Raw genomic sequence first — 24273 nt, forward strand, 5'->3', positions numbered from 1 at the left:
TATCATACTTTGGACACATCATGAGAAGACACGATTCACTAGAAAAGACAATAATGCTGGGGAAAACAGCAGGGAGTAGAAAAAGAGGAAGGCCAAAGAAGAGATGGATTGATTCCATAAAGGAAGCCACAGACCTGCTTACAAGATCTGAACAGGGTGGTTCATGACTGATGCTCTTGGAGGTCGCTGATTCATAGGGTCGCCATAAGTCGTAATCGACTTGAAGGCACATAACAACAACAACAACAAACAACAACAAAATTCCTTGTTAACCAGGATCCATGGTTGCTTCCTTTGGTTTACTACTGTAGGTTCATGCGGTACTGCCTGCTGCCATCTTATTCTGTCTGCACAGGAGTTATCAAAATAAACTAAAACTTAATAAAGTTAGTTGGCAGCAATTCAGTTGGTGGTTCTTGTAGCCCTTTATACGGTATTACTGGCTATACACATCAACAACATCCAGCAGCTCAGGCAATAAACTCAGCTCTTCCAGCAAACATAGAGGCAATTTTGTAGCGATAAGGAGACTTGCAGAAAGGAGGTGTTAGATTTAATATTCAGATAGCTGAAACCATTTGTTCTCTAGTCAAAGACTAACTTTGAAGTAAACAGACAGACAAAAATGGTACTAATAACTAAACCATCATATTTTGAGAACAGTTGTCCTTTCAAATATATATGACAGATGTGTGCACATACCAGCAAGGTAAAATCAGAGCGCCTCAGAAAATGTTACTCAGAACACACCTAAGTTGTGAATAAGTTGTGTTGTTAAAAGAGTGAAAAGACTCCAAAAAGTGCCACCCTCTGGCATGCATGATGAGCAGTCAGCTGCCTTCCCAGCTTTGAAGCTGCAGAGGTGGGTAGAATTGTCCAAGCAGTTGCGCGGATATCCCTGCCACTTCCCCAGCTCAAATGTTGGGAGAAAAGCTGGGGATGGTTCGGCAGCTTCATCGTGAGGGCTCCTGAAGGTATTAGCTACACAAAGCGAAATGGGCAATTCCTCCCCACTCTGGATAGCCATTCTTGCTTTGGAACAGGAAAGGTGGTGATGGTGGTGAAGTGATAGGCAATGCTACCTGAAGGCGCTCTGTCCACCTTTGGGCACTGGCACTCAATAGCACACATTCCCCACTGGTCCTACCTTCAAGAATGATTGGGAATCAGTTTGATTCCACTACAAAGCCCTTCTGGGAAGCAGCGTTCAAAAGCACACAGACCTAACTACCTTCCAGCCCCTCCTTCAGGAAAGATGTTGTGGGGTATGTGTGCTGGTGACTACAATTTTTGGCTTAGCCAGCAAGGCCAGCCAAAATTTTTAGACTCTGGGTTTGAAACTGAGTTTTGTCCACAAAACAACCCTATGAGGGAAGCTGCCTGAGAGATTATAATCGGCACTAAGTTACCTAGTGAATGTTGTAAATGAGTGTGGCTCTCAATTTGGGCTTTCCACATTCAAGCTCAACACTAAAAGATGAAGACTTACAGTTGGTAATCATCAACTAATTCTCAAGCTATCACTAACTAAGTTGTCTTACAATGAGGAATGATTACTGTTAAATGTCACATAATCTTTAGAGGAGACTCACAGTTAGAATGCTAACTGAAATCATGATAAGATTATCCCTTTCTGCAGTATAGCAAATATCAGCTAAATATTAGATTTCAGATATGGAGCCACCTCTGAAAAGCTGCTCTACCAGGAATAGCATGGGAGGTGATGCTTTTGACTACAAGAAGAAAGATGAATCCCCAAAATTTGCTTTCCTCCAGGAGGAAAAAGTCACCTATGGAAAAGGTGAGAGAAAATCCTTCCATGAAATCTGGATGTATGGACTTCCGGGAAGGGTGACTTCGCTTGTGCCTGCTTTTGAGACGGGCTCCTGCCTCAAAAGAAGCTTATTCAGATATAAATCAGTCAGAACATTTTTTTTTGACTGATGAAATTTCTCCCGGGCAGGGAGAAACATAGAGATCAACCTCAAAAGCCTGTTTTTGTTGGGAGGACTGGATTTCATTAATTTATGAGAAAAGGTCCAGCCAGCAATGCCGGACGGACTTCTGAACAAGCTCTATCTGATTAATGCGATACGTTTATCTTTTCTTCAAAGAGAAAACGGACTAACAGGCAAGCACCCTTCTTTCTATTATTATTTTTACTTGGTTTAAATTGTTGCAGCAAAAAGAGATTTGTCAAATGAATCAGCTTTAAAGAACTTCTGGGTGAGCTATAACTCTTCTCTGTTATTCACGAAATTAACAGCTTATCTCTGTTTCTATTGCAAAAAGCTGTCCTGGAAGTGCATTCTAAAGATATAAACAGAAGAGGGATTTCTATTCCGAGGAACATTATATTGTCTGGGACTATTCTCTTTTTGGTCTATTTTATTTTGACGAATCTGCTTCTTCACGACGCCACTAACTGTTTTGATGCTGGGAACTAAATTTGTTTTGTGTTCTTGAACATAGAGAGATAAGGCAGGCTGCTCTGTTTATACTGTGATGTCATCAAGCCTGGAATATTAACCCAATTGTTGCTGAAATAAGAAGTGGTTCTTCTTTATTTTTGTTTTGTTTTGTTTTCATGGTTTTAAAAATGGCAATCAAGAAAGTGGCTGAGAATCTGGAAGTAATTATGTTTCAGAAAATAATGGATGAGATTGAGATAACGAAACAAACCCTGCGACAGGGCAGTAAGGAGCTGAAAATTGAACTGAGCAAAATGACGCAGGAGCTTAAAGAAATAGGGGATCCTGTGAGAGAGGAGAATGAGATCAGAGATGAGAAAAGAAAAAATAAAGGGAAGATACAAGCCCTGGAGATTGGAACAAATGTGGAATTGGAAAAAGATCTGGAGTTTATGGATATTAGAAATAAAATCTACTGTTTGGAATTTAACGTTATCTCTGAAGAAATTAATGAAGATATTAGAGATAAAGTTATCAATGGCTTGGATAATCTTCTGGACTGGAATGACGTGATGGAGCTTGATATAGAGAAAATCTATGGAATTAACTGCAGCCATGTGACAATGGAAAAACTCTCAAGAGATGAGCCAGTGCATTTTGTAAAAAAGAAGAACACAGATATGACTTTACAACAATATTTCAGCAACTTATTCAGAATTGATGGCAAGAAAATATTTGGGATAGAGGAAATTCCCATCAGACTCTTATTATATGACTATGGCTATGACAGTAAGGTTATTATGGAATACTGATAATGGAAGATTGGACACTGAAATTACTGGACTTAACAGGACTATTGAAGATGGAAGATGGAATTAATATGGATAATGGAATAATGGCTATTGAAATTATTGGACCTAACAGATTTTGATGAGATGGATTAATCGATATGTTTATTTGGACTATGGTTATGACAATAAGATTACTATTATTATTAACGAGATGGATTAATCGACATGTTTATTTGGAGAAAAATTGATAGATATATTTCTTAAAGAATTGAAACCTCTCTTTGACTTTTTGTGGAAAGAATAAAGTAATGTTTATGAGATTTGATGATTAATTAAGATAACTACTGGAGGAAAGTAATTTTATAATATAATTTAAGAGACAGGATTGTTATATATTGTAGACCTACAACTGATTTGATCTGCGACAAATGGGAAGTCAACATTTTATTTTTTTGTTTAATCATTTTTGTTTTGTTTTGTTTTTTGTCTTTGAATGTTTTATGATTTTGTTTTGTATGTTTTATGAAAATATGAATAAAAATTATTGTAAAAAAAAAAAGAAATCTGGATGTATGAATGTTCTGTGCGGTTTCTCGGTGGTCCCCCAGTAGCTATGTAATTTGTCCTTTGTACATTTTAGTCTCCAATTTTAAACATTGGCTGTGCTTCAACCTTTCTGTTCATAGTATCCAGATTAACTCTAACAATAGGTATCACCTCAAGCATGGCCATTGGATTGGGCTGATGGGAGTTGTAGTTCAAAAAAGTAACTTTTCCAAGCTCTGCCTCAAACAGCCCAGCACAGATCAGCTTTCTTACCGATTCTCTTACTCTGAAAGTCCATCCAGACCTTTTCCATATTAGCCTTCCAGTATTATGATGTCACCCAAACATAGCTTAGAAATATGTTTGCCAGTTTGTTGTTCAATTCTGTGTTGTCAGACCTTAGACTCTAAGGAAAAGGCTAGCTGAGCATTCACATACACACACACCTTTTATTGTGCATGGATCTGATTATCTCTCAGATGGTTTGTAGAAGATCATTGCTGTTTGTTAACTTCCTTTGTTCCCCATTCTAATTTTCTTGCTCTTTAAGAGTAAGCACAGCAGTACTCTACAGCGAACATTTATTCTGCCACTTTTCTTTGAACAAATTCTTTTTTGGTTCAACTGCAGCCTCTCTATTCAGCTCTTGGGACTCTCCCTTGCCCACTATTCTCTTCACAGGTTGCACTCCTCACTGGCCCTGCTTCATGCCCTCCTCAAGTATTTTTGTGTGGCTGAATTGTGTTCTTCAATTGTTCTAATTCATCTTGCATGTTTGAGTGGAAGATGGAGAGCTATGCATGCATGTAGAAACCTTAGACTTTTGCATGGGTGGAATGTAGTCTATTATACAAAAGTAAGAGTCACATCCATTGCTCTGCCCACTTTTGCCTCTGGCCCCACTCACCATTGGCATGCAGCCTCCAGAAGGTTTGGGCTAAAAAAAAGTTCCCCATCCCTGATGTAATCCAATGAACCTGAATGGTGTGAGATTCAGAACAGGCAAAATGAAGTACTTCTTCACACAATGCATCATTTCTTACCACAAGATGTAGCTGTGGCTGCCAATCTGGATGGAGTTGGATTTAAAAGATTAGAAAAATTTATGGAGGATAAAGTTATCAATGGCTACTAGTTGTAATGGCTGTATATTACCTCCAGTACCAGAGGCATTAGGCCTCTAACCAGCTACTGGGGAACATACATGAAAAAGTGATATTGAGCTCATGTTTTACCTTTGGGCTCCCCATAGGCATCTGGTTGACAAATGGGGGAACAGAATACTAGACTAGATGGTCCTTTGGTCTGATCTAGCAGGGTTCTCCTTATGTTCTTAATTCATCTATCATGAAGTCTGTATGTCTCCTCAACCTACCATGAGCAATTCAGAAAGGCTTAGCAACACACATCTTTTTGAATCCATAGCAAGTTTCTGTATTTTTCTGCTTTACCTGAATAGTAAGTGGCTCCTCACCACATGCGCTCACAGAAGTCAACTATCCCATATTACAGCTTTATGAAATCAGTATTTTCTGTAAATGCAATTTTATTACAGATTAGGCTGTTAATTGTGGAGCTCTGGTATATAAAACTCCATATGAGCAAAGAACATTTTGTTCTTTAGTATCCTCTGTTGTCTATAAATATTAAAAATAAAAAAGAGCTTCCCTCCAAATTTCATATTTTGTATAAAATAACTTTATTTAACTTCGGTTCTTCATCTGTTCCATTAATATATTTTAGACATATCTCAGATTTTCACAGCAAATTTAATGTCTTATGGGGCAAAACACTAACAGAATTAACAACCTTTTCTTTATTAAGATGTCAAAATGCATTGACTGGAAGCTTGTTTACATACTTTTTCTTGAAGTTCTGAGAAAAAGTTTAGTTTATTAAATTTCTTAAATTCCTATTTCTAAAAGACTCAAGAGGTTTTATTCAATGTAACACTAAGGCTGAGGTTCCATCAGTGCAATGATTTTTCTCCCCTGCACACGCCCCAACTCTCTGGATCAGATTTTAAGGGTGCACACAGGGCTGCGGAGAAGAAGGGAAAATTTTATTGTGCAAGCAGAAGTCTGTTATGCAACTGAAATACCAGTGCTGGATACAACCCTGTATCATAAAAAACACCATACCACACCAGCAGACAAGACATATGAATCAATTAAAGAAAGGCCATAGATCAACCTTCAAATCACATCAAATACCAGGGAGTAGAGGAACATGTTGACCTGGTGCCAAAAATATGGCAAAGTTGGTGCCAAGTGGGCTTTGCTAGGAAGAGCAATCAACAGACCAGGCAGAGGGAGGAGGGGAACTACTGAGAAGGCCCTCCCCTTTGTCACCACCCTTAAAATCTCTCTTGAAGGGAACACCCAGAGGGGGGCCTCAGATGTTGACCTGGAGGTACAGACAGGTTCACAGAGAAAACAAAAATGTGAGGAGTAAGAGGCCTATTTACAAAATCCCATCTATCTCCAGGCTCTTGACACAACATCCAAATGGTTCATGTGCATCTTGAATGCTACATGCACATGCCCTACTCTTATTCCTCAAAATGGGGGGAAGAGACATGCACAAAAGTTCATGCATATATGCATCATTTCACCATGATAGCAGCCCCAAATACACACTGAGTTCCCCTGATTTTCCAAATGTAAATAGGTCTAACTTCATGTTATTGACAATGTACACTTGCATAAAAGAAGTACTTAAACTACATTAGTTTTTGCCATGATTTTACCCAGATTTAGTTTTACAAGAACAAGCCTAGCCTTCCCTGGGCTCATATGTTTCTCCCCTTCTTGCACAGCCACAAGGAGATTTGAAAGTTCTGTTTCCATTTTAGACTAACTGCAGTTTAGTGTGTCATCTTAATTGTGGATAATTTTAACTATGGCTAGTGAAAACAAGCCAGCTTCATAAACTGCTTTGAAGCTGGCTTATTTCCTGTAACCATAGCAGAGCATGGAAGTAATTAGTTACAAAAAACAAATTACTTGTAATGTATTACTTTTTTGAGGAACAATTGGGTAATTTCTTAACTTCTGATTTTAACAGAACAAGAAGTAATTTGATTACTTTTGAGGAGTAATTGTAATGTGTCCAGCATTACTTTGGGATGTTACGGGGGGGGGGGGACAGGGGCAGTCTTCTGGTCCTATGATTCATGAATGAAAATAATGCGCCTCAAACTGGGCTACTGCGCAGAGTTGCTCTTCCCTCATGCTCTATGGGTGTTTAGGAGGCAATGAGGAAGGGGGTGGAGAGCAAGATGGGATTGAGTGGAGAAAACAATTGTTTAAAAAATGGATGGTGGTGGATAAAAATGGAGAGGAGGGAGAAAGGAGCCAGAGGGCAAGGAAGTGTATGAAGGAGGCAGGAGGGGAATGGCGATAAAGAACTGTGGAGGGGAGAGACAACAATGTGTGTGTGTGCATGTGTGTACGCATGAGAGATATTAATGTGTTTGCACTTGGTAAGCGAAGTGGCCTCCACCACCCTACCTGGCTACTTTGCCACATTTGCAGTGTTTTAACTTTTTTGCACCCTAGGGGAAAATGTTTGCTTGGGTGGGTGCACCTTAGTTGGTGGCAGAGCAGGGTCCAGAAGTGGTTCAGGGACAGAGATGACACTTGCTGGCTGAGAGTGTGTGTGTGTGTGGGGGGGTTGCACTTGGTTTGATGTGCAAAGATCTGAGCATGGCCTCTGCCTCCCTTCCCACCTCCCTTACCAATGGAGACCACCACTGCTATCTTATGGATAAAAAGAATTACTCTACCACCTGTTGTTTTAGGCGACTTAGGTGTGCAGCAGCCAAGGCCACCACCTTGCAGGCACTCTAGTTTTTTTTTAAAGTAACTTAACTGTAACAGTAGTGATTACTCTGGAGTAACGGTAAAGTAATAATTCCTTTCAGAATAATTGTAATTATAATGGTAATTTTTCCTTTTTGGGGCCATGTAACAGTAATTGTAATTTATTCCTTTTTAAAAGTAATCTTCCAAGCTCTGAACCATAGTTAGGATTAATCACAGTTTGTTTGGATTCAGAAAACACAGCAGGCTACATTTAATCTAAAACAGAAGCAAATGTTTCCAAACTCTTCCTCATCACTGCATCAAGTGGGGTTAGGAAATGTCTGAGCCCAGGGGAAGACTAGGCTCATTTATGTAATGCAATATCAGCCCAGGCAAAGGCTTCTTCTGTTTTATCAAGAGGGTAAGCAGCTTGATTCTATGCAGAACACACAATCATCATCGTACTCACTTAGAAAACAAAAGCACGTGGATATTTGTTAATATTAATACACATACACAGACCTTTAAAATGCCTGTCATAAGGAAACCTGGTGGCACCATGCTGTGCATAAAAGTTGCTTCTTAAAATTGCAAACATCTGTTAATAAACAGAGTAGCTGGGACTGCAGGGAAAAGGAACAACAGAGGCTATCAGAAGCAGCATCCCTGTCCAATATCCTGTTTATAGATACATATATCAGCTTAATGGTGGTAAAACCAACACACTGGATGGTACTCCATTATAGTTAGAATACTGACTTAGAGGCACTTATTGTAGTGTGGGTGGGGAAACCTTGCATAAACCTGTGGTAGAAGTAGGAACTTGAAGAAACGCCAGCAGATCTTGCAAACTGGGATTAGAGTGACAGAAAAGTGAAACATCAATGGCTAGGAATGAAGGAAAAATATATTCTGGCAAAGCTAAACAGCTTGAAGGAGAAAGGAAGATCATAGCTGGACTGGAAAAGCCTGACTGCAGCTAGTACATGAGACAGAAGAACAAGGAAGACTCTGCCAAGGCTCAGTCTTCTGCCTGGACTTTTATACTGGAAGGCATAAATCGCAGGCTATATCCAAATGCCACTTAGCTTCCAATTTGAATAGCTGGCTTCAAACTTCAGTCACAACCCAAAACCATGCTTGTTTTAATGACTGAAACTGAGCCTATGGTCAAAACAATTTTTGTTTGGGGCTGAAAAACAAACATCTGAAACCATGGTTTGAAGTTGGTTTGCAAACAATAGTTTGTACTGTTGTGGTTTGCTCTTATGTCTGAACCCACAGACCAGTGGTTCCCAACCTTTATGAGAAGGGGCCCCGTTGTAAGTTCAAAAAATGTTGTGACCCCCCCCCCCGCATGCTAACTGTAATTTTAGTCTCTGTTAACTGAAAAAAATGGTGCGTGGCAAAATCACACCTCCAAATGTCGTCTGCTGCGGCAGTGGGGAGCAGACAGCGTCCAGGGAGTGAAGAGTTTTAAAAAATAATAATAAATAATTTCTTTACTGTTCACTGCCCCCTCTGGACCACTTCACAGCCCCCAGGTTGGGAACCACTGTCATAGACCATTGACAGATCCATCAGGGTCACTGGCCTCAAAAGGCTGCTGTAACATGGGGCAGGAAGCTGAATGCTAAATGCTGAGCAGGTGGGAAGCAAAAGCAATTAACAGGTAAAAATATTTTTCAATAAACAATTTGTTCATTACCTTTTCCAGGGAGTATAGCAGAATATTGGTGCTGGGTGACTTCAAAGTGCATGCCGAGACCACTCTCACTGGGGCCCCTCGGGATTTCCTGGAAACCATGGCTTCCTGGGAACTGCACCTTAGTAATACTGGGCCCACCCATGTAGCCGGTCATGCTCTCGACCTTATGTTTGTCCTGAGAGGGGAGGGAAGTGCTCTGAAGTTGGGGGTTGCTTCTTTCACCCCTGTGTCATGGTCAGATCACTACCTGGTAAATATAGACTTCTCGATGCCTCACACCCTCCGCAGGGGAAAAGGACCTATTAGAATGGTCCGCCCCAGACGCCTGATGGATCCAGAAGGATTCCTGACTGCACTTGGGGAATTGGAACCTGCTGAAGGCCGCTCGGTTGACTCCCTGGTGTTAGAGTGGAATGAAGGGATCACCAGGGCTCTGGACCGGGTGGCACCAAAACGTCCTCTCCCCCTGAACAGAACTCAGTTAGCACCATGGTACACACCACGGTTGCGTAATCTGAGACAGGAGGTGAGATGACTAGAGTGCCGGTGGCGGAAATCCCGTTCCGAAGATGTCCGGACACAGGTTAGAGCAGCAGTAACTGCCTACCAAGTGGCAATAAAGGCAGAAAAGAAGTTCTTTGCTGCCTCTATTGCGTCAGCAGAGTGCTGTCCCAGGAGGTTGTTCCAAGTGGTCTGAAGCCTGGTCGGTCCAGTTGCTCAGGAACCCTTGGAGCAGTCCAAGACCTCCTGTGACAAGTTAGCAAAGCACTTTGCTGACAAAATCGAACATTTACGGAGCTCGATCCCGTACGCCGTGGATGCAGTGAGTGAATCAGAGTTCGCCAGTTGCAAGCCAGTCAAGTGGGATCGGTTTCGGCCTCTCCCTTCTGAGGATGTGGACAAGGTGCTCTCGACTGTGAAGCCTACCACCTGTCTAAATGATCCTTGTCCATCGTGGCTCCTGGTGAGCTGCAAAGAGAAACTGGGCGAAGGGATCAAGGCGGTGGTCAATGCATCCTTGAAGGAGGGTGTAATGTCATTAGCCCTCAAGGAGGCAATTGTAAAGCCCATCTTAAAGAAGCCCTCCTTGGATCCCCAGGTTTTGAATAACTTTCGCCCAATTTCGAATTTACCATTCTTGGGCAAGGTCATTGAGCAAGTGGTGGCTAATCAGTTGTCGACACACTTGGATGAAACGGATTATTTGGATCCATACCAATCGGGTTTCAGGACTGGACATGGAACTGAAACAGCCTTGGTCGCTCTGGTTGATGATATGAGGAGGGCATTAGATAGGGGAGAATTCACCTTTCTTGTCCTCCTCGATCTTTCAGCGGCTTTTGATACTGTTGACCACAGTATCCTTTTACATCGCCTGGAGGGATTGGGAATAGGAGGCACTGTATTACGGTGGTTCCATTCCTTTCTCTCCGATAGGCATCAACAGGTAGCATTGGGGGAGGAGGTTTCAGACCCTTGGCCTCTCAATTGTGGTGTGCCACAGGGCTCTATCCTCTCTCCCATGCTATTTAATATCTATATGAAGCCGCTGAGGACAATCATTAGGAGATTTGGGCTGCAGTGTCACCAATATGCAGATGACACTCAGCTCTATCTCTCGTTTAAATTTTCGCCAGAGTTGGCTGTGGAGACCATGTCCAAGTGCCTGAAATCCGTGAGTGGATGGATGGGAAGGAACAGGTTGAAGTTGAATCCCGATAAGACTGAGGTGCTGCTTGTGGGAGACAAGGGAAGGTTGGGAGACGTTGACCTGATGTTCAATGGGGTAAAATTGCCCCTAAAGGACCAGGTCCGCAGCCTTGGGGTTGTTCTTGATTCCAGGCTGTCCATGGAGGCTCAGATTTCGGCAGTGAGCAGGGCAGCCTGGTATCAATTACACCTCATTCGTAGGCTGCAACCCTACCTCCCTGCTCATCAGCTCCCACTGGTAGTACATGCCCTGGTCACCTCTCGTTTAGACTACTGCAATGCGCTCTACGTGGGGTTACCCTTGAAAACGGTCCGGAAATTACAACTTATACAAAATGCTGCGGCTCGACTACTTACAAATTGTCGCCGCCAGGAACACATCACTCCAGTGTTATTCGATCTACACTGGCTTCCAGTTATTTTCCGGGCTCAATTCAAGGTGTTGGTACTAACCTTTAAATCCCTACACGGTTTCGGACCAGTTTACCTGATGGAGCGCCTCCAGCGTCACCAATTATGCCGCCCGACAAGATCAGCCACTCAGGGCCTTCTCTCAGTCCCATCAACTAAAACAGCTAGGTTGGTGGGGACTAGAGAGAGGGCATTTTCAGTGGCAGCCCCCACTCTCTGGAACTCCCTCCCGTACGATCTTCGGCATGCCCCTTCCCTGAATGTATTCCGCAAAGCCTTGAAGACCTGGCTTTTCAGACAGGCCTTTGGGACTTCTGGGGAGGGTTAATTTTCAGGACTAATTGCCTATTACTCTGAACTGTTATCATTTCTATTTATAGTTTCCTTGTTATATTGTATTTTATGTGTATTTTATTGTGCTGCATTTACTGCAGCTGATTTGTACATCGCCTAGAGTGGCCATTGGCCAGATAGGCGACACATAAATTAAATTATTATTATTAATATTGTTTGCTTTAAAATAAAACTGAAGCATTAAGGAATTGATGGCTGCCATTTGACATATTCCTTGTACTTACATCCTCTGTTGTTTGAGAGCACACGAAATGAGTTGGCAACCTTGGAGAGCTCATTACTGATATACTTTGGTGTCCTGATTCACTTTCCAACTATCTGTTTTGTATTTATACACTGTTTTGTTCACATTTATCTGTGCATTGTATTTTTGTACTTATGAACTATCTTGAGTGTTTTGCATTTATAAACTGTGGCTTGTACACACATCCTTATTATTGGTTCTGGCATTATTGGTTTTGCGTCTTATGGGAAACAAAAGCAGTCAGGCAACTTAACCATGGTTTTGCCTGTTATACATTTGGAAGCTCAAACCATGGACACTTGACTATGATTAGCATATACCACGGTTTTGCATTATGCCTGAATCCAGCCATTCTTTCCACTTCCTAATACATTTGGGCAGAAGAGGAATAATTTGAAAAAATATGACTGCATGTGTCATTACTTTAGCCCTGATCATTAATTCATATACAGCAGCTCAAATGATAGATATTGTCTGAACTCACATTTCTATTTTCAGCTAAATGGCAACTATTTTTTAAAAGTCTTTGTTGCTATTGTTCCTCACCACATCCTGTTGCAATATAATCCACAGGTAAACTGTGCTGTTAAAAATGGAACAAGTAATGAGAAGACCTTTTAATGGCTGGTTAAGCTCCAGAAAACATAGTGAACATTATTTAACATAATTAAAATTGATTTATTTCCTTTTATTTGAAAATTCGCATTCACACATATCATTCATACATTTTCAATGTACTACGTATTTTATAATATTTACCTTCCTATGTAAGGTAAGTCATCGTTATTTGCAATCTCCAGATGCGTAACTGAAGCTAAAGACTTGCCTTGTTGGATCTATTTCCTACCCTCTAATTCTAACCACGGCCAAGGTTTAGTGATAAAACATGTGATCTGCATGTAGAAGATCCCTGGTTCAAATCTATGCATCTTTAGTTCTCTCCAACAGCCAGGCTGGGAAAAGGCCCTGATGTGTTTTAGATTTTTTTTAAAAAAATTGTGTTATGGAATATTTTAAACTGTTTTAGTATTTTTTTCCTTTTATTACATTGCTTTGTTTATGTTTGCTACCCTGGGCTCCTTTGGCAGGAAGGGCGGGATATAAATTCAATTAATAATTAATAAATTAATAAATTACAAAGCCAATGCCACTCAGAATACACAGTGCTGATAGATCATTGATCTGATTCTCTTTATTTACATCCATGGCTTTCAAGTCAACAGTCTGGTGTCTGTTCATAATACAGAATAAACTTCATGTTGGATCAGACCATTCCAGAATATGTTAGTGACTGCATAGTTCCTGGTGCAACTGTTGCATCTATTTCTCAATATGCTTTTCATTTAATCCATATCATCTTTGCAAACTGTATTCATCATTAATTGTGATAAAACATTATGCTTGTCAATCCTACAGCTTCAGCAAAACCACTGAAGAGATCCAGTTAATTCAACAGATTGTGAAAGATCCTGAATGGGTCATATAATACATGCAACAGACTTAGGAAATACTGTCAGTTCATTATATTTTATGTCACATATAACATCCTGGTTCATTTCTTGAGTTATATGCCAAGAAATACATTACTTCCTCTGTGTTGCAATGCATCTCCTTACATTTTCAGCTCTAAGACATAACCCTTTCATCACCCTCTGAGTACAGAATCTAATTTAGGGTGTTTATATCTTGCCTTATCAACAAATGCTCAAGAGTGTATGACCAGTCACAATTTATCCTCACAGCCATTGTGAAGTAGGTTACTTGTTGAAGACCACCAGCAATATTCATAAAGAGATATGAACATCCAAATCTAGCACTCTAGCTACTACACTACACTGCTTCTCTGAAACATTCTAACAGTAAAAGGAGTGACACTGCCACTTTTATTTGGCACTGGAACAACTTTATTATACTCTCTACATTATATGAGAGTCCCAAAGGAACTCCAAGCTCCCAGCTGGTATACAACATGCTGATCGCTCATTACAACACATCAGGGACCTGAAAAAACACACACACACACGAGAAAGTGGTTCAGTGCTGACTTAGTACCTTATGGGCCACAACCCATGACTGGCAGGCATGCTACCAGTCAACAGTATAGGCTTTGAATATATATAAATGTTCATGTTATAGCACAGAAACATATGCAAAACCCTTTAATTAAAGACAGTAAGGCAAATAACCCTTTGAACCAACTTTTAGACTTATTTCTAACTTTAACAAGATAGCACCTAGAAATCACTCTTGTGTATAAAATATATGACACCAAATGCAAGCCATGCTGCTTCAGTCAGGGGTCAGATTTACACTGCCTACCTGTCAAATGTGGTCTGCAGAGGGTTGGTCACAACTGGATCTGGCCTGCCAGTCAAAAGCAGTTTCTCCACCTCTGCTGTGTGGTATCTTTTATTGTGTGCCTGTAACACCACTCCTAAAGCAACTGCAGTGACTGTCAGTAAGCTACCAGAGCAGGTTTAAGGTTTGAGTTTTGATCTATAAAGCCCTAAAAAAACTTTGGACCAGGATACCTGAAGGACCACCTTTCCTTTCCAGCCTGTCAGTACAATCAGCCAATAATGACATCTGGGTTGTGCCACAACCTTTGGAAGTCCTTCCCTGTGGTGGCACCTTCATTGTCTTCATTTTATTCTGATTGTATGCCTTTTTGTGCAGGGACTTTTTATTGTTTTATGTACACTGCCATATGCATTTTCCCTCTGAGCTTAGGTGAGCACTGACATTAATTATTTAGAACAGTAGTATTCCATCTTTTCAAACTGAAGACTCACCTTTAGCCCACGCATACCGGGAGACCCACTTCTTAATTTTTTTTACCATATATTTGTATGGTGGTTGTGTTCCTGTTATGACCTACTTTAGGTTAGATCAGCTGAAGACCAATGATTTAAAATCTTGAAAATTGCCATATACCGAGTCAGTCCACTGTGTGACACTGCATGACAAATTCAGCACAGTGGCACCTGCCTTTGCAATACACTGCCACTGAAGTTAGATAGGCTCCAACATTTTACCCATTTTGTTGATACTGAAACTTTTCCTATTTCTAAAGGCTTTCCCAGAAGGATGACTCATGGGCAGTATCGGATTTCACATTGGAGAATCGTTATATCTGCTTTATTTGCTGTATTTTTATTGTCATTATACAGCACTATGGTATTTTGTAATGTTTAGTGGTTTGCAAGTATTACAAATAAGTAAAAGCCAATGAATAAAGAGAGCAACGTGTCGCCAGTGTTGTGCTTGTAATTAACTTTGTACAACAGCTTCCTAAAACTGCATACAGATTCAAAGACTGAAAAGCATATGGGGCCATTGGTGTTAAATTGTAAAGTGAACCCTATTTGGGAAACTCCGAGCAGTTCCCTGAACCTTCTCTTTCCAGTCCAGCTTGTGTAAAGGACAATAAAGAAGAGTGTTGAAGAAGCTAAGAGCAATGCTGTCAGGAGTCTAGACCAAGAGGCTACACTCCTAGCAGGGACACCCAAGGCGGAATGGTCAAAGCTGAAACACCAGACTAAGATGCATCTAAACTCAGAGGAAGGCAATGGTAAACCACCTCTGAATATCTCTTACCACAAAAACCCTATGAACAGAGTATCCAAAGTGCAACACGAGATAGTGCTGGAAGATGAGACTTCCAGGTCAGAAAGCACTCACCGAGCTACTGGGGAAGAACAAAGGACAAGTACGAGTAGGACTGTGACTAATGACGCAGCTGGGTCAAAGTCGATAGGAAGCCCAGAGGCTGATGTGCACAGATGCGAAAGGAGAGTGCGGAGTTGTACGAACTGAACGGGGTGGTTCACGACAGATGCTCTTGGAGGTCGCTGATTCATAGGGTCACCATAAGTCACAGTTGACTTGGGGGCACATAACAACAACAATGTGTAATACCAGACAGGCTATGCTAAAAAGGCAAGGGTGCCATCACACCTGCTAACACCTCTCTAAAACATTCTTGTCTCTCCTTAGGGCTGAAAGAAGGAAGGCACAGTAGAGATCCGCAACCCACCCTGGAGCAGGTGGCAAGAATTTAGACCAAACTTTTTCCCCCATGAACCACATGACAAAATTGCTGAGGGTCCTGGCAGACTACTTAATGATTTTTCTGCCTGCTGCAGCAATTGTAATGTGCTCTGCTAGATGCTATATGATTTTTATTGTATTTTTATTGTATTACACTTTGCATTCCTAGAATTCAAACTGTAATACAGTAAAATACAACATAAGAAATAAAAGAAGCAACAGAAATACAATTAAAAATCAATATTAATATTTAATGTGGGCATGCCACAGACCACCCGAATAAAATAATGCTGAATATTTAATGTGGGCATGAATGAATGAAGCTCATGGACTACTGGTGGTCCGCAACCACAGTTTAGGAACCCCTGATTTAGAAGAGATAATGAAATACGAAGCTTTCACTAGATTGCTCTCACACAAAACTCAGGTATTGCACTTCAGATTCTTTATGTTCTGTCACAGAGCCAATCTGCTTCCAGTTTAGTGCTTCCATCACTAGGGGAAGATGTTACTTGGGTTTTGTAAAAGCAACGCTATATGCTAGAGATTCCACATGTTCACACTAATAAATATCTGTAACAGGAAATCTTTGATTACTTTGTGAGCTTGAATTAGAAACTAAAGTTAAAATAGAATTTTCTGATTCGACATATTTCAGGCCTTCATGAGGCTTTATATTATCTTGCCAATGGCTGAGATACAAGCTAAACAGTGTCTTAACACTTGAAATTTATTGCAGTGAACACTTAAATGTAACCCATTGGATGATTTAGGAGACTAAATTCATGGCTGCAGAACTAACACTATTACAATCCCAGAAACTCCTCAAGCCCAGTAATTGTTCAGAATAATTGCAAGAACAATCCTAAAGTGACTATGGGGAAATGTGTGTTTAGAAAAAAAAATCCTTGTGGTTCACTGGAACAATGTTGAATATGTATAATTCTCTCGCAATATTCAGGACTTGTAGAACCTTTCTGTATCTTAAACTGGAGGTCACCAAACCAGCACCTGCAGATGCCACAACACTTGCAAATGCCTTCACTGATGTCCCCAGGTGAGGGCCCAAGACTCTCAGCTTTCCTTTAAAAAAAAAAAGCAAGTCTTTAGCCCTCGTAGTTATGAAGCAAAATGTGCAGGTACCCTTCTAAGCAGATGAGCCAACCTGACTCTTCCTGTTTGCCAGTGTTTTTAGCCAATGAGTAAAGCCCTTGAGGTTCTAAAGAAAGAGATGCTGTTTTATCTTCCTCTTTAGAGCACTCTTTCTGCTTCTGTCTTATTTTCTAATAGTCTTTGGAATAGTAGATTGACTTTCTTTTTTTCCTAGCAACCAGGATGTATCTATTCTGTGGTGAGTTCAGGTGAGATCAGGTACCCGCATAATACTACTGCACAATAAGTGTGTGTACATGTCAGTTTTAAAGAAAACCCTCAAGATGCCAAGCACACCATACTCATGCATTTGTTCTTCTCTTCCATCTCTGCTTGGAAAAGAAAAGGTGACCAAAGGTCAGAAGAGATGTATGCAAGATTGCCTGCCACAAAACAGAGCAAGTGATAATTCTGAAATATTCCAAGTAATCTTGAGAATCCAATACAGCCAATACTGTGTAGCTAAAGGTTTTTGTTAGATTAAAGCAATAGAAGCTTAATACACAATTTCTGTTTATAATCCTTGTGCTTAAAATGTTTATATTCACATAGCACAAGCAGAGTGTTTAGGCTTTTTACAACCACACTGACGTAGGAAATGATGCCAAACACGGCAAGTGATTAAGTGGGAATTCAGAGTACAGTTCAGCCTTATATGATGAACTGCAGTAAAGCATAAAAGGTCCATGGCATATCTCAAATGATTGCATTTAAAACACCATTTCAGAAAGGCCCATTCCTTGTTTTTCTCACACTCATCCCATGCTTAGAGTTTAAATTTGCATCTTTGAGACTGCTGCATCCTTTCCCCCAGTTTGCAAGGGAGTCACTGCAATATTGTTAAGTGTACTATTTGAATACTATAAAAGAATTTAGGGAGGCAGAATTTCAAATGTCCATCCTCAACCATAATGAATCTCAGGGACTTTCTTCATTCGCAGATTTTATAATCACATACTTCAAGGCATAAATTACTGTGGGAATTGTCATTGTCAGTGACTCTAAATTAGTATGACGAAGAAAATACATAAGCAACAGTGGCTACACTGTTTAACTACGTGTATGGTTAATCAATCTAATCCACATTCATAGGTTTGACCATTGCACTACAAATTAAAAGTGACTTTTCTATCTTAAACATAAGGCTGTTTCTGGACTTAATTTAATAAAGAAAAAACACATGTTATTCATAAGCTTAATATTAATTGAAACCCACAATTTCCCCATATGATTTTCTCCAAATATATGCTAAAAAGTCTAAAACAGCCCTTGCAAGTGGCAATCTTCTCATACCTTAGTTAAGGATTATGGCATGTATACATGACTCATCATTTTGCTGGAACTTAATATATATTCAGTGTACATCAGACGCTGAAGGACCACACTGCTCCTGGGTTCAGTCAATGTTGCTGTCCTGTCCATCTGCACTGCAGATTGGGGGCAATAATGGGGCCAGCAAAACAGATGTGGCCTGCGTGCCAGAAGAAATTAATTTTATATTTTATTTATTATTATATTTATATACAACATTTCATCTAAGGAACCCTTCCCATTTTATCCTCACAGCAACCCTGAGGTAGGTTATGCTGAGAGATAGTGACTGGGCCAATGTTGCTCAGTGCACTTCATGACTGAGTGGGGATTTGAATTCAGGTCTCTTAGGCCCTAGTCCAACACTCTAACCACTACACCAGTGAAATTAATGTGGGATTATCTTGCACCACCATGCCCCTACATTGGGGGGGGAGTGTTTCCCCTGCTCCTGATTGATGCTTCAGCCCCAATTTGGGGAAGCACAAGAACTCCAGAAAAGAAGATACAGTGTATTGCACTGTGTTGTAATCTCACTCTCCCCGACATATATACACATAACACATACAGCATGCAGATACATGCAGATACATGCAGATACATGCACAGTTTTCAATTCCCTGTCTGCTGTGTGAATAGGCCCAGAGAATGAACCTTCAGTAATTCAGTACATCTATGTGTGGATGCACCTTAAGGCAAGTGACTGTGAACAAAAGTGTGCGAAGACATTGGGATGGTTCACACATAACACTAAATCAGTTCAGCGCTATGTGCACAACAGCCATGGCTCAGTAGTAGACCACATCCTTTGCATACAAAAAATTCCAGGTGCTTAGGGAAGGTAATGGATCAGTGATAGATTGCATGTGCATGCAAAAGATCCCAGGTTCAATCCCTGGCATTTCCACATAGAGCAGGGAGAAACCCCTGTCCAAAACCCTGGAGAGCTGCTGTCAGTCAGTGTAGATAATACTGAGCTAGATGGACCAATGGTCTGACATGGTAAGCAGCTTCCTATGACCTGGAACAAGCCCGACCAAAACCTCATACTCACACACTCTTCCTTCCATGCAACCAAACGACTTCTCCAGTATCCACTTTCCACACGTCATGACATGTTATTTAGTAAGAACCAGAGATTGTGATTTAAAACAAACTGATTAGTCAAACAAGCCAGTTTCCTAACCCATGGTTTGAACCTGACATGTTCAGAAACTGACTAGAGTTTGTTTCAAACCAAGGCCACAAGGTTGTATGTAACAAGCCAGGTTTAGCGGAAAGTAAACGTTAAATGCTGCAGAAGTCCATCTCTCATTCACACAAGAGGAGAAGTTTATCACAAGGATGGGAAACTTGTGGCCCTCAGATATTGCTGGACTGCAGCTACCATCATCCCTGACCACTGGCCATGCTGGTTGGAGCTGATGGCAGTTGGAGTCCAACATCATCGGGGGGAACGACGACAGGTTTCTCATCCTGGTTTAGCATTATTGATGAGTCAGCCCAGTTACTCTCCTTCCAAATGAGAAATGTGTTGCTGAGCAACAAGCGCTGTACTGTGCATCCCATTGTGTGCTGTAACGAACCTTCATAACACAACAAACAGTTGTCATCCCTCATTTCTGTTGTTATCGCTACCCAACCATATGGTACGATGACTTCCAGTTGAAATTCATACAACACTGTATCGTCTCCAAGAGGCTTTACAGACAGCTAATGCTCCCAAGTTACACAACAGGAATTTTGGATGTTGGGTCATAGCTGGTAACAAACCTATTCTTTGCAGACTCCTCAGAGACACCAAGGGCATATCCAATAACATTCTATCTTTCTTCTACCATGAATCCATAACCATGGAGTAACCTGCAGAAATGTAACAGCAGCAGCTTTTCCTGGCAAGGAGATGCAGCAGTAGGAAACCTGGCTGGATTGCTGCCTGTCATTCAAAATAATCAAAGGACCCATCCTGCCAGAATATGGTAGTGCTCACAAAATACACAAGGACTACAGATGCAGAGTTCAAAGCACAGGACACAACACAATTCTCAATTTCCATGCTCATTAAGAAACACCAGTTTTGTGGTGGTATGATAAAAATGGTGGGATGGGAGATTGTAGGAAGGCCAAGGGAGGGTTAAACAGCAACATTTAAGCAGCTCTACCTATTCTGAGGCAACACAGGAGTGTGTGTGCATGCATGTGTGTACATAGTGTGATAAAGATACAGGGCTTGGCATCAAAAATTAGCACTGTTGGGTAGTTGCCAAAGCCACAGCACTTTGGGAGAAGCCCATTTGTGTTGGACCCTGACCAGTTCTCTCTGAGAAAGAACAGCCACGGCTGCCAGCAAAACCCCTTAAGAGGTTTGGATCCCCTTTGGGTGGGTAGAGCCTCTCTTCTGTGTCTCTTTGCAGCAACATCTCCTCTTCTCCATCTCCACATGCACCCCTCTGCTCAGAGTCAGGGGGAGATGGCACAGCTGCTGTTTGCTCACTCACTCACAAACTGAAGCAAGAATGTCATAGTTGCAAGGAGGAGCCACCTCTGTTCACTCACCTGATCTCCTTCTAAGCTGCAGCAGAGAGCAGAGCAGAGGTAGCGGCTCTCTACCACTGCACCACCCAGAGAGAGAGAACATTATTATTGTATTTACTGGTTGCTTGTTACCTGAAGGTTTCCAAGCAACTTACAACATTGTTAAAAACAAAAGTAAATATATTGCTTGTCAGCCTATCAGCTAAGATCAAAGAGACAAAATACCATAAAAGAAAAATAATGAAACAACAGCCACCCCCATACAGCCACAGAAAGCTTTGGCAGCACACTAGTACAAACAACACCATCTCAGTCTATCAAATGCTGGGGGAGGGGAGAGGTAAGTCTTTACCTGGCACCAAAAATAAGTCATTGAAGGCACCAGGTGGACCTCACTGGGGAGTGCATTCTACAAATGGGGAGCCACAACTGAAAAGGCCCTCTCCCTTGCGCCTCCCTCAGAGGGGGGATCTGGAGCACAAAGTTCAGCAGGGCCAGAAATCATTAGTGGTGGTGACCCCACCCCTCACCCATTCCTCCTGAGTGCCCAGCCATTCCCATCCTTCTGAGTGCAATAATGCTTGTTTGTTGCTGACCTGGGCTGGATGGGTGTCTCTCTTAGTTGTCTTCACCCAACAAGTCACAGACAGTATAGTTGGGAAAGGCCCCTGATTGCCTGCTCACTCAGTGAGGCAGCCACGCTAGCTAGAGCAGCAAGCTATTAGAAGATAGAGCTGTGCCAAGTGGCCCATCCTGCACTCTCTAAGCTAGCCTCCTGCTCTCAGGTGCAGTGCAGCTCTCTGTCAGTGATGATGTAACATCCAATTGCCAGTCTGATCAGTTTCTGTATGTTAAATGGGAAGGTGTCATCATATCTTTTACACCAGGAAACAAAATAGCTTGGACAGCCCTGGAGGTGAGCATACAATGGAGGTCACTGTGATTGCTGTCATCTCATTATCTGCTAGCCACCTCTCATTATCTGCTAGCTCCCTTCCCATAACGACAGCAGTGACTGCTCCTCATCATCTCTGCCAGCCATAATTTCTCACCTCCACATGACTGCTTGTCCTCTTGCAGCCAGGTGAAAGGCGATGGCTGCTCCCTGCCACTGTCAGCAGTTGCTCACCCATTCAAATGCTACCTCTGTTGGGCCCAATCCCAGCTGTCATGCTGCCTAGAGAAAGACAGCACCTTCACCTCCCTTTGATCTCTGTCTCCTATCCTCTCACTGGGTGGTATTCAATGCTAATCCTACTCAGAACAAACTCACTGAAGTTAATGACGTGACTAACTTAGGTTTGTTGATTTCCATGGGTCTACTCTGAGCAGGACTTAGCTGACTGTCATCCTCTGTCCAGCACAGAGCAAGATAGCAGAGACCGCCATCAGCTCCACTTACTCTACACTTTGCATCTGGGCAGCACAGCAGTTGAAAGCATTCTCTCTGGGTGCTGTGGCAGCTTCTAGACTTACCACCTAGATATGGAGAGGGAGTGGGAAGGAGGGACTGCCTTGTCACCTCTGCTCATTTCTTACCTGCTTGCTTACTGCCCTCTTGGGGCAAGATAATAGTTCAGATATCACTGCCATGTCAGAGAGAGAGGCCTCACAGGTGAATGAGCAGCAGTGGCAGCAGCAAGAAACTACAACTTCTGCTCACTTGACCAGGTACAGTAGGGCCCTGCTTTCCAGCGTTCCGCTGATGCGGCGGCTTTCAATCAGGGGAAATTCCCCATTTTAAAGCCGATTTTGCCATTTTGCATCATTTTTGCATGACGCGACCCATTAAAATCAGTGAGTTCCGCTTTATGGCGATTTCTGCTTTACGGCAGTGGCCTGGTCCCTAACCCGCCGTATAAGCGGGGCCCTACTGTACACTTTCTCTGTCTCTAGGCAGTACTGCAACCACTATACCCAGATGAACAGAAGGCAGCAGGTATAAGGAGCTGCCTCTGCTAGCGTACCTATGCTTCTCTCTCTGGGCAGTTATTAGAATTGAGTCTATGACACCACCCACTGAGAAAAACAGAGAGCGAGAGCCAGAGCGAGAAAGCACATGTTCTGGTGAGTAAACTGAGGTGGTGAGTCCTTGCAGGACAATCGCCTCCACTCACTTATCTGTGTTCTCCATCTAGTCTGTCTGACAGCAAGGGCTGGGCCTATACTATACTATTTTTATATATGCAATTGTGCTGTATCTGGTTTTCACTATATTGTGAAATGGCTCTGAGATGCTTCATAGGAAGCGGTTTATAAATGAAATGAATGAATGCATGAATGAATGAATGAATGAATGAATGAATGAATGCATGAATGAATGAATGATCTTGGGTCCAATCTGAACCACTGCAGCACCCAGAGTGCAAGCGCAGGGGAGTAAATGAGCTGAGGTTGGTCATCCACCTCTGCCTGTGCCCTTCTTCCGGGCCGTAGCTCAGTGGTGGAGCATCTGCCTCGCATGCAGAAAGTCCCAAATTCAATCCCAGGAATCTCCAGGTAGGGGTGGGAGAGAGACCCAAATCTGAAACCCTGGAGAGCCGCTGCCAGCCAGTGTAGACAGTATTGAGCTAGATGGACCAATGGTCTGACTCAGTCTAAAGCAGCTTCCGATGTTCCTAATGGCTGCACCAGGCAGAGAATGGGTGCGGAGATAGCATCTGCTGCTGCTAGCCATGTCATCTGCACCACTGGCTCACCCAGGAGGGCAAGCTGCCAGGGTCCTGCAAGGACCAGCTGCTTGCTCACCTGTGTGCCATCCCTCCCTGCCTCCCTCTCTCTGGGCGACGCAGCAATTGGGATTGGGCCCACTGGTGGTGGGTGGGGTGAGGAGGATGGAGGAGAACGATGCAGTGGGGTTTCCCCCAAGGACATATTTGGCCAAAGCCCCCCCCGAAAACCTGCAAAGGCATTGGCGCCAATGGCGGGGGAGGGGAAGAGTATATGAGGGGGAGGGGAAGGGCAAAGGGCCCGGGGAGGGCCCACCCCTGCTGCTGGTGGGGAGGGCCCACCCCTGCTGGTGGTGGTGGTGGTGGGAGAGAACGAGGTTCGTCGGAGTATGGGGGCGCCGGGAAAAGGAAAAGCACTGAGAGACTATTGGAGGGTCCAGGCCCCGCAGGGCAGCGCCGCTTATCCTGGGTTCGGCTGGAAAAGAGAGTGTGGGGATGAAATGGAGGATGGGAAGACTAGAACGCGGGAGGGGGGGAGAGCATAACCACCTACTCCTCACCCCTGAAGGCCCGAC

At 42.4% G+C, this 24273-nt stretch overlaps 1 protein-coding gene across 3 annotated transcripts in view; it reads right to left on the reverse strand.

Annotated features, from left to right (window-relative positions):
* DGKD (diacylglycerol kinase delta) overlaps positions 1 to 24273 on the reverse strand; it is a 126634-nt gene that overhangs the window by 101985 nt on the left and 376 nt on the right. The gene's annotated exons all lie outside the window — the stretch shown is intronic.

The sequence above is a fragment of the Rhineura floridana genome, chromosome 7 (genome assembly GCF_030035675.1).
Source record: "Rhineura floridana isolate rRhiFlo1 chromosome 7, rRhiFlo1.hap2, whole genome shotgun sequence".
Lineage (NCBI taxonomy): Eukaryota > Metazoa > Chordata > Lepidosauria > Squamata > Rhineuridae > Rhineura > Rhineura floridana.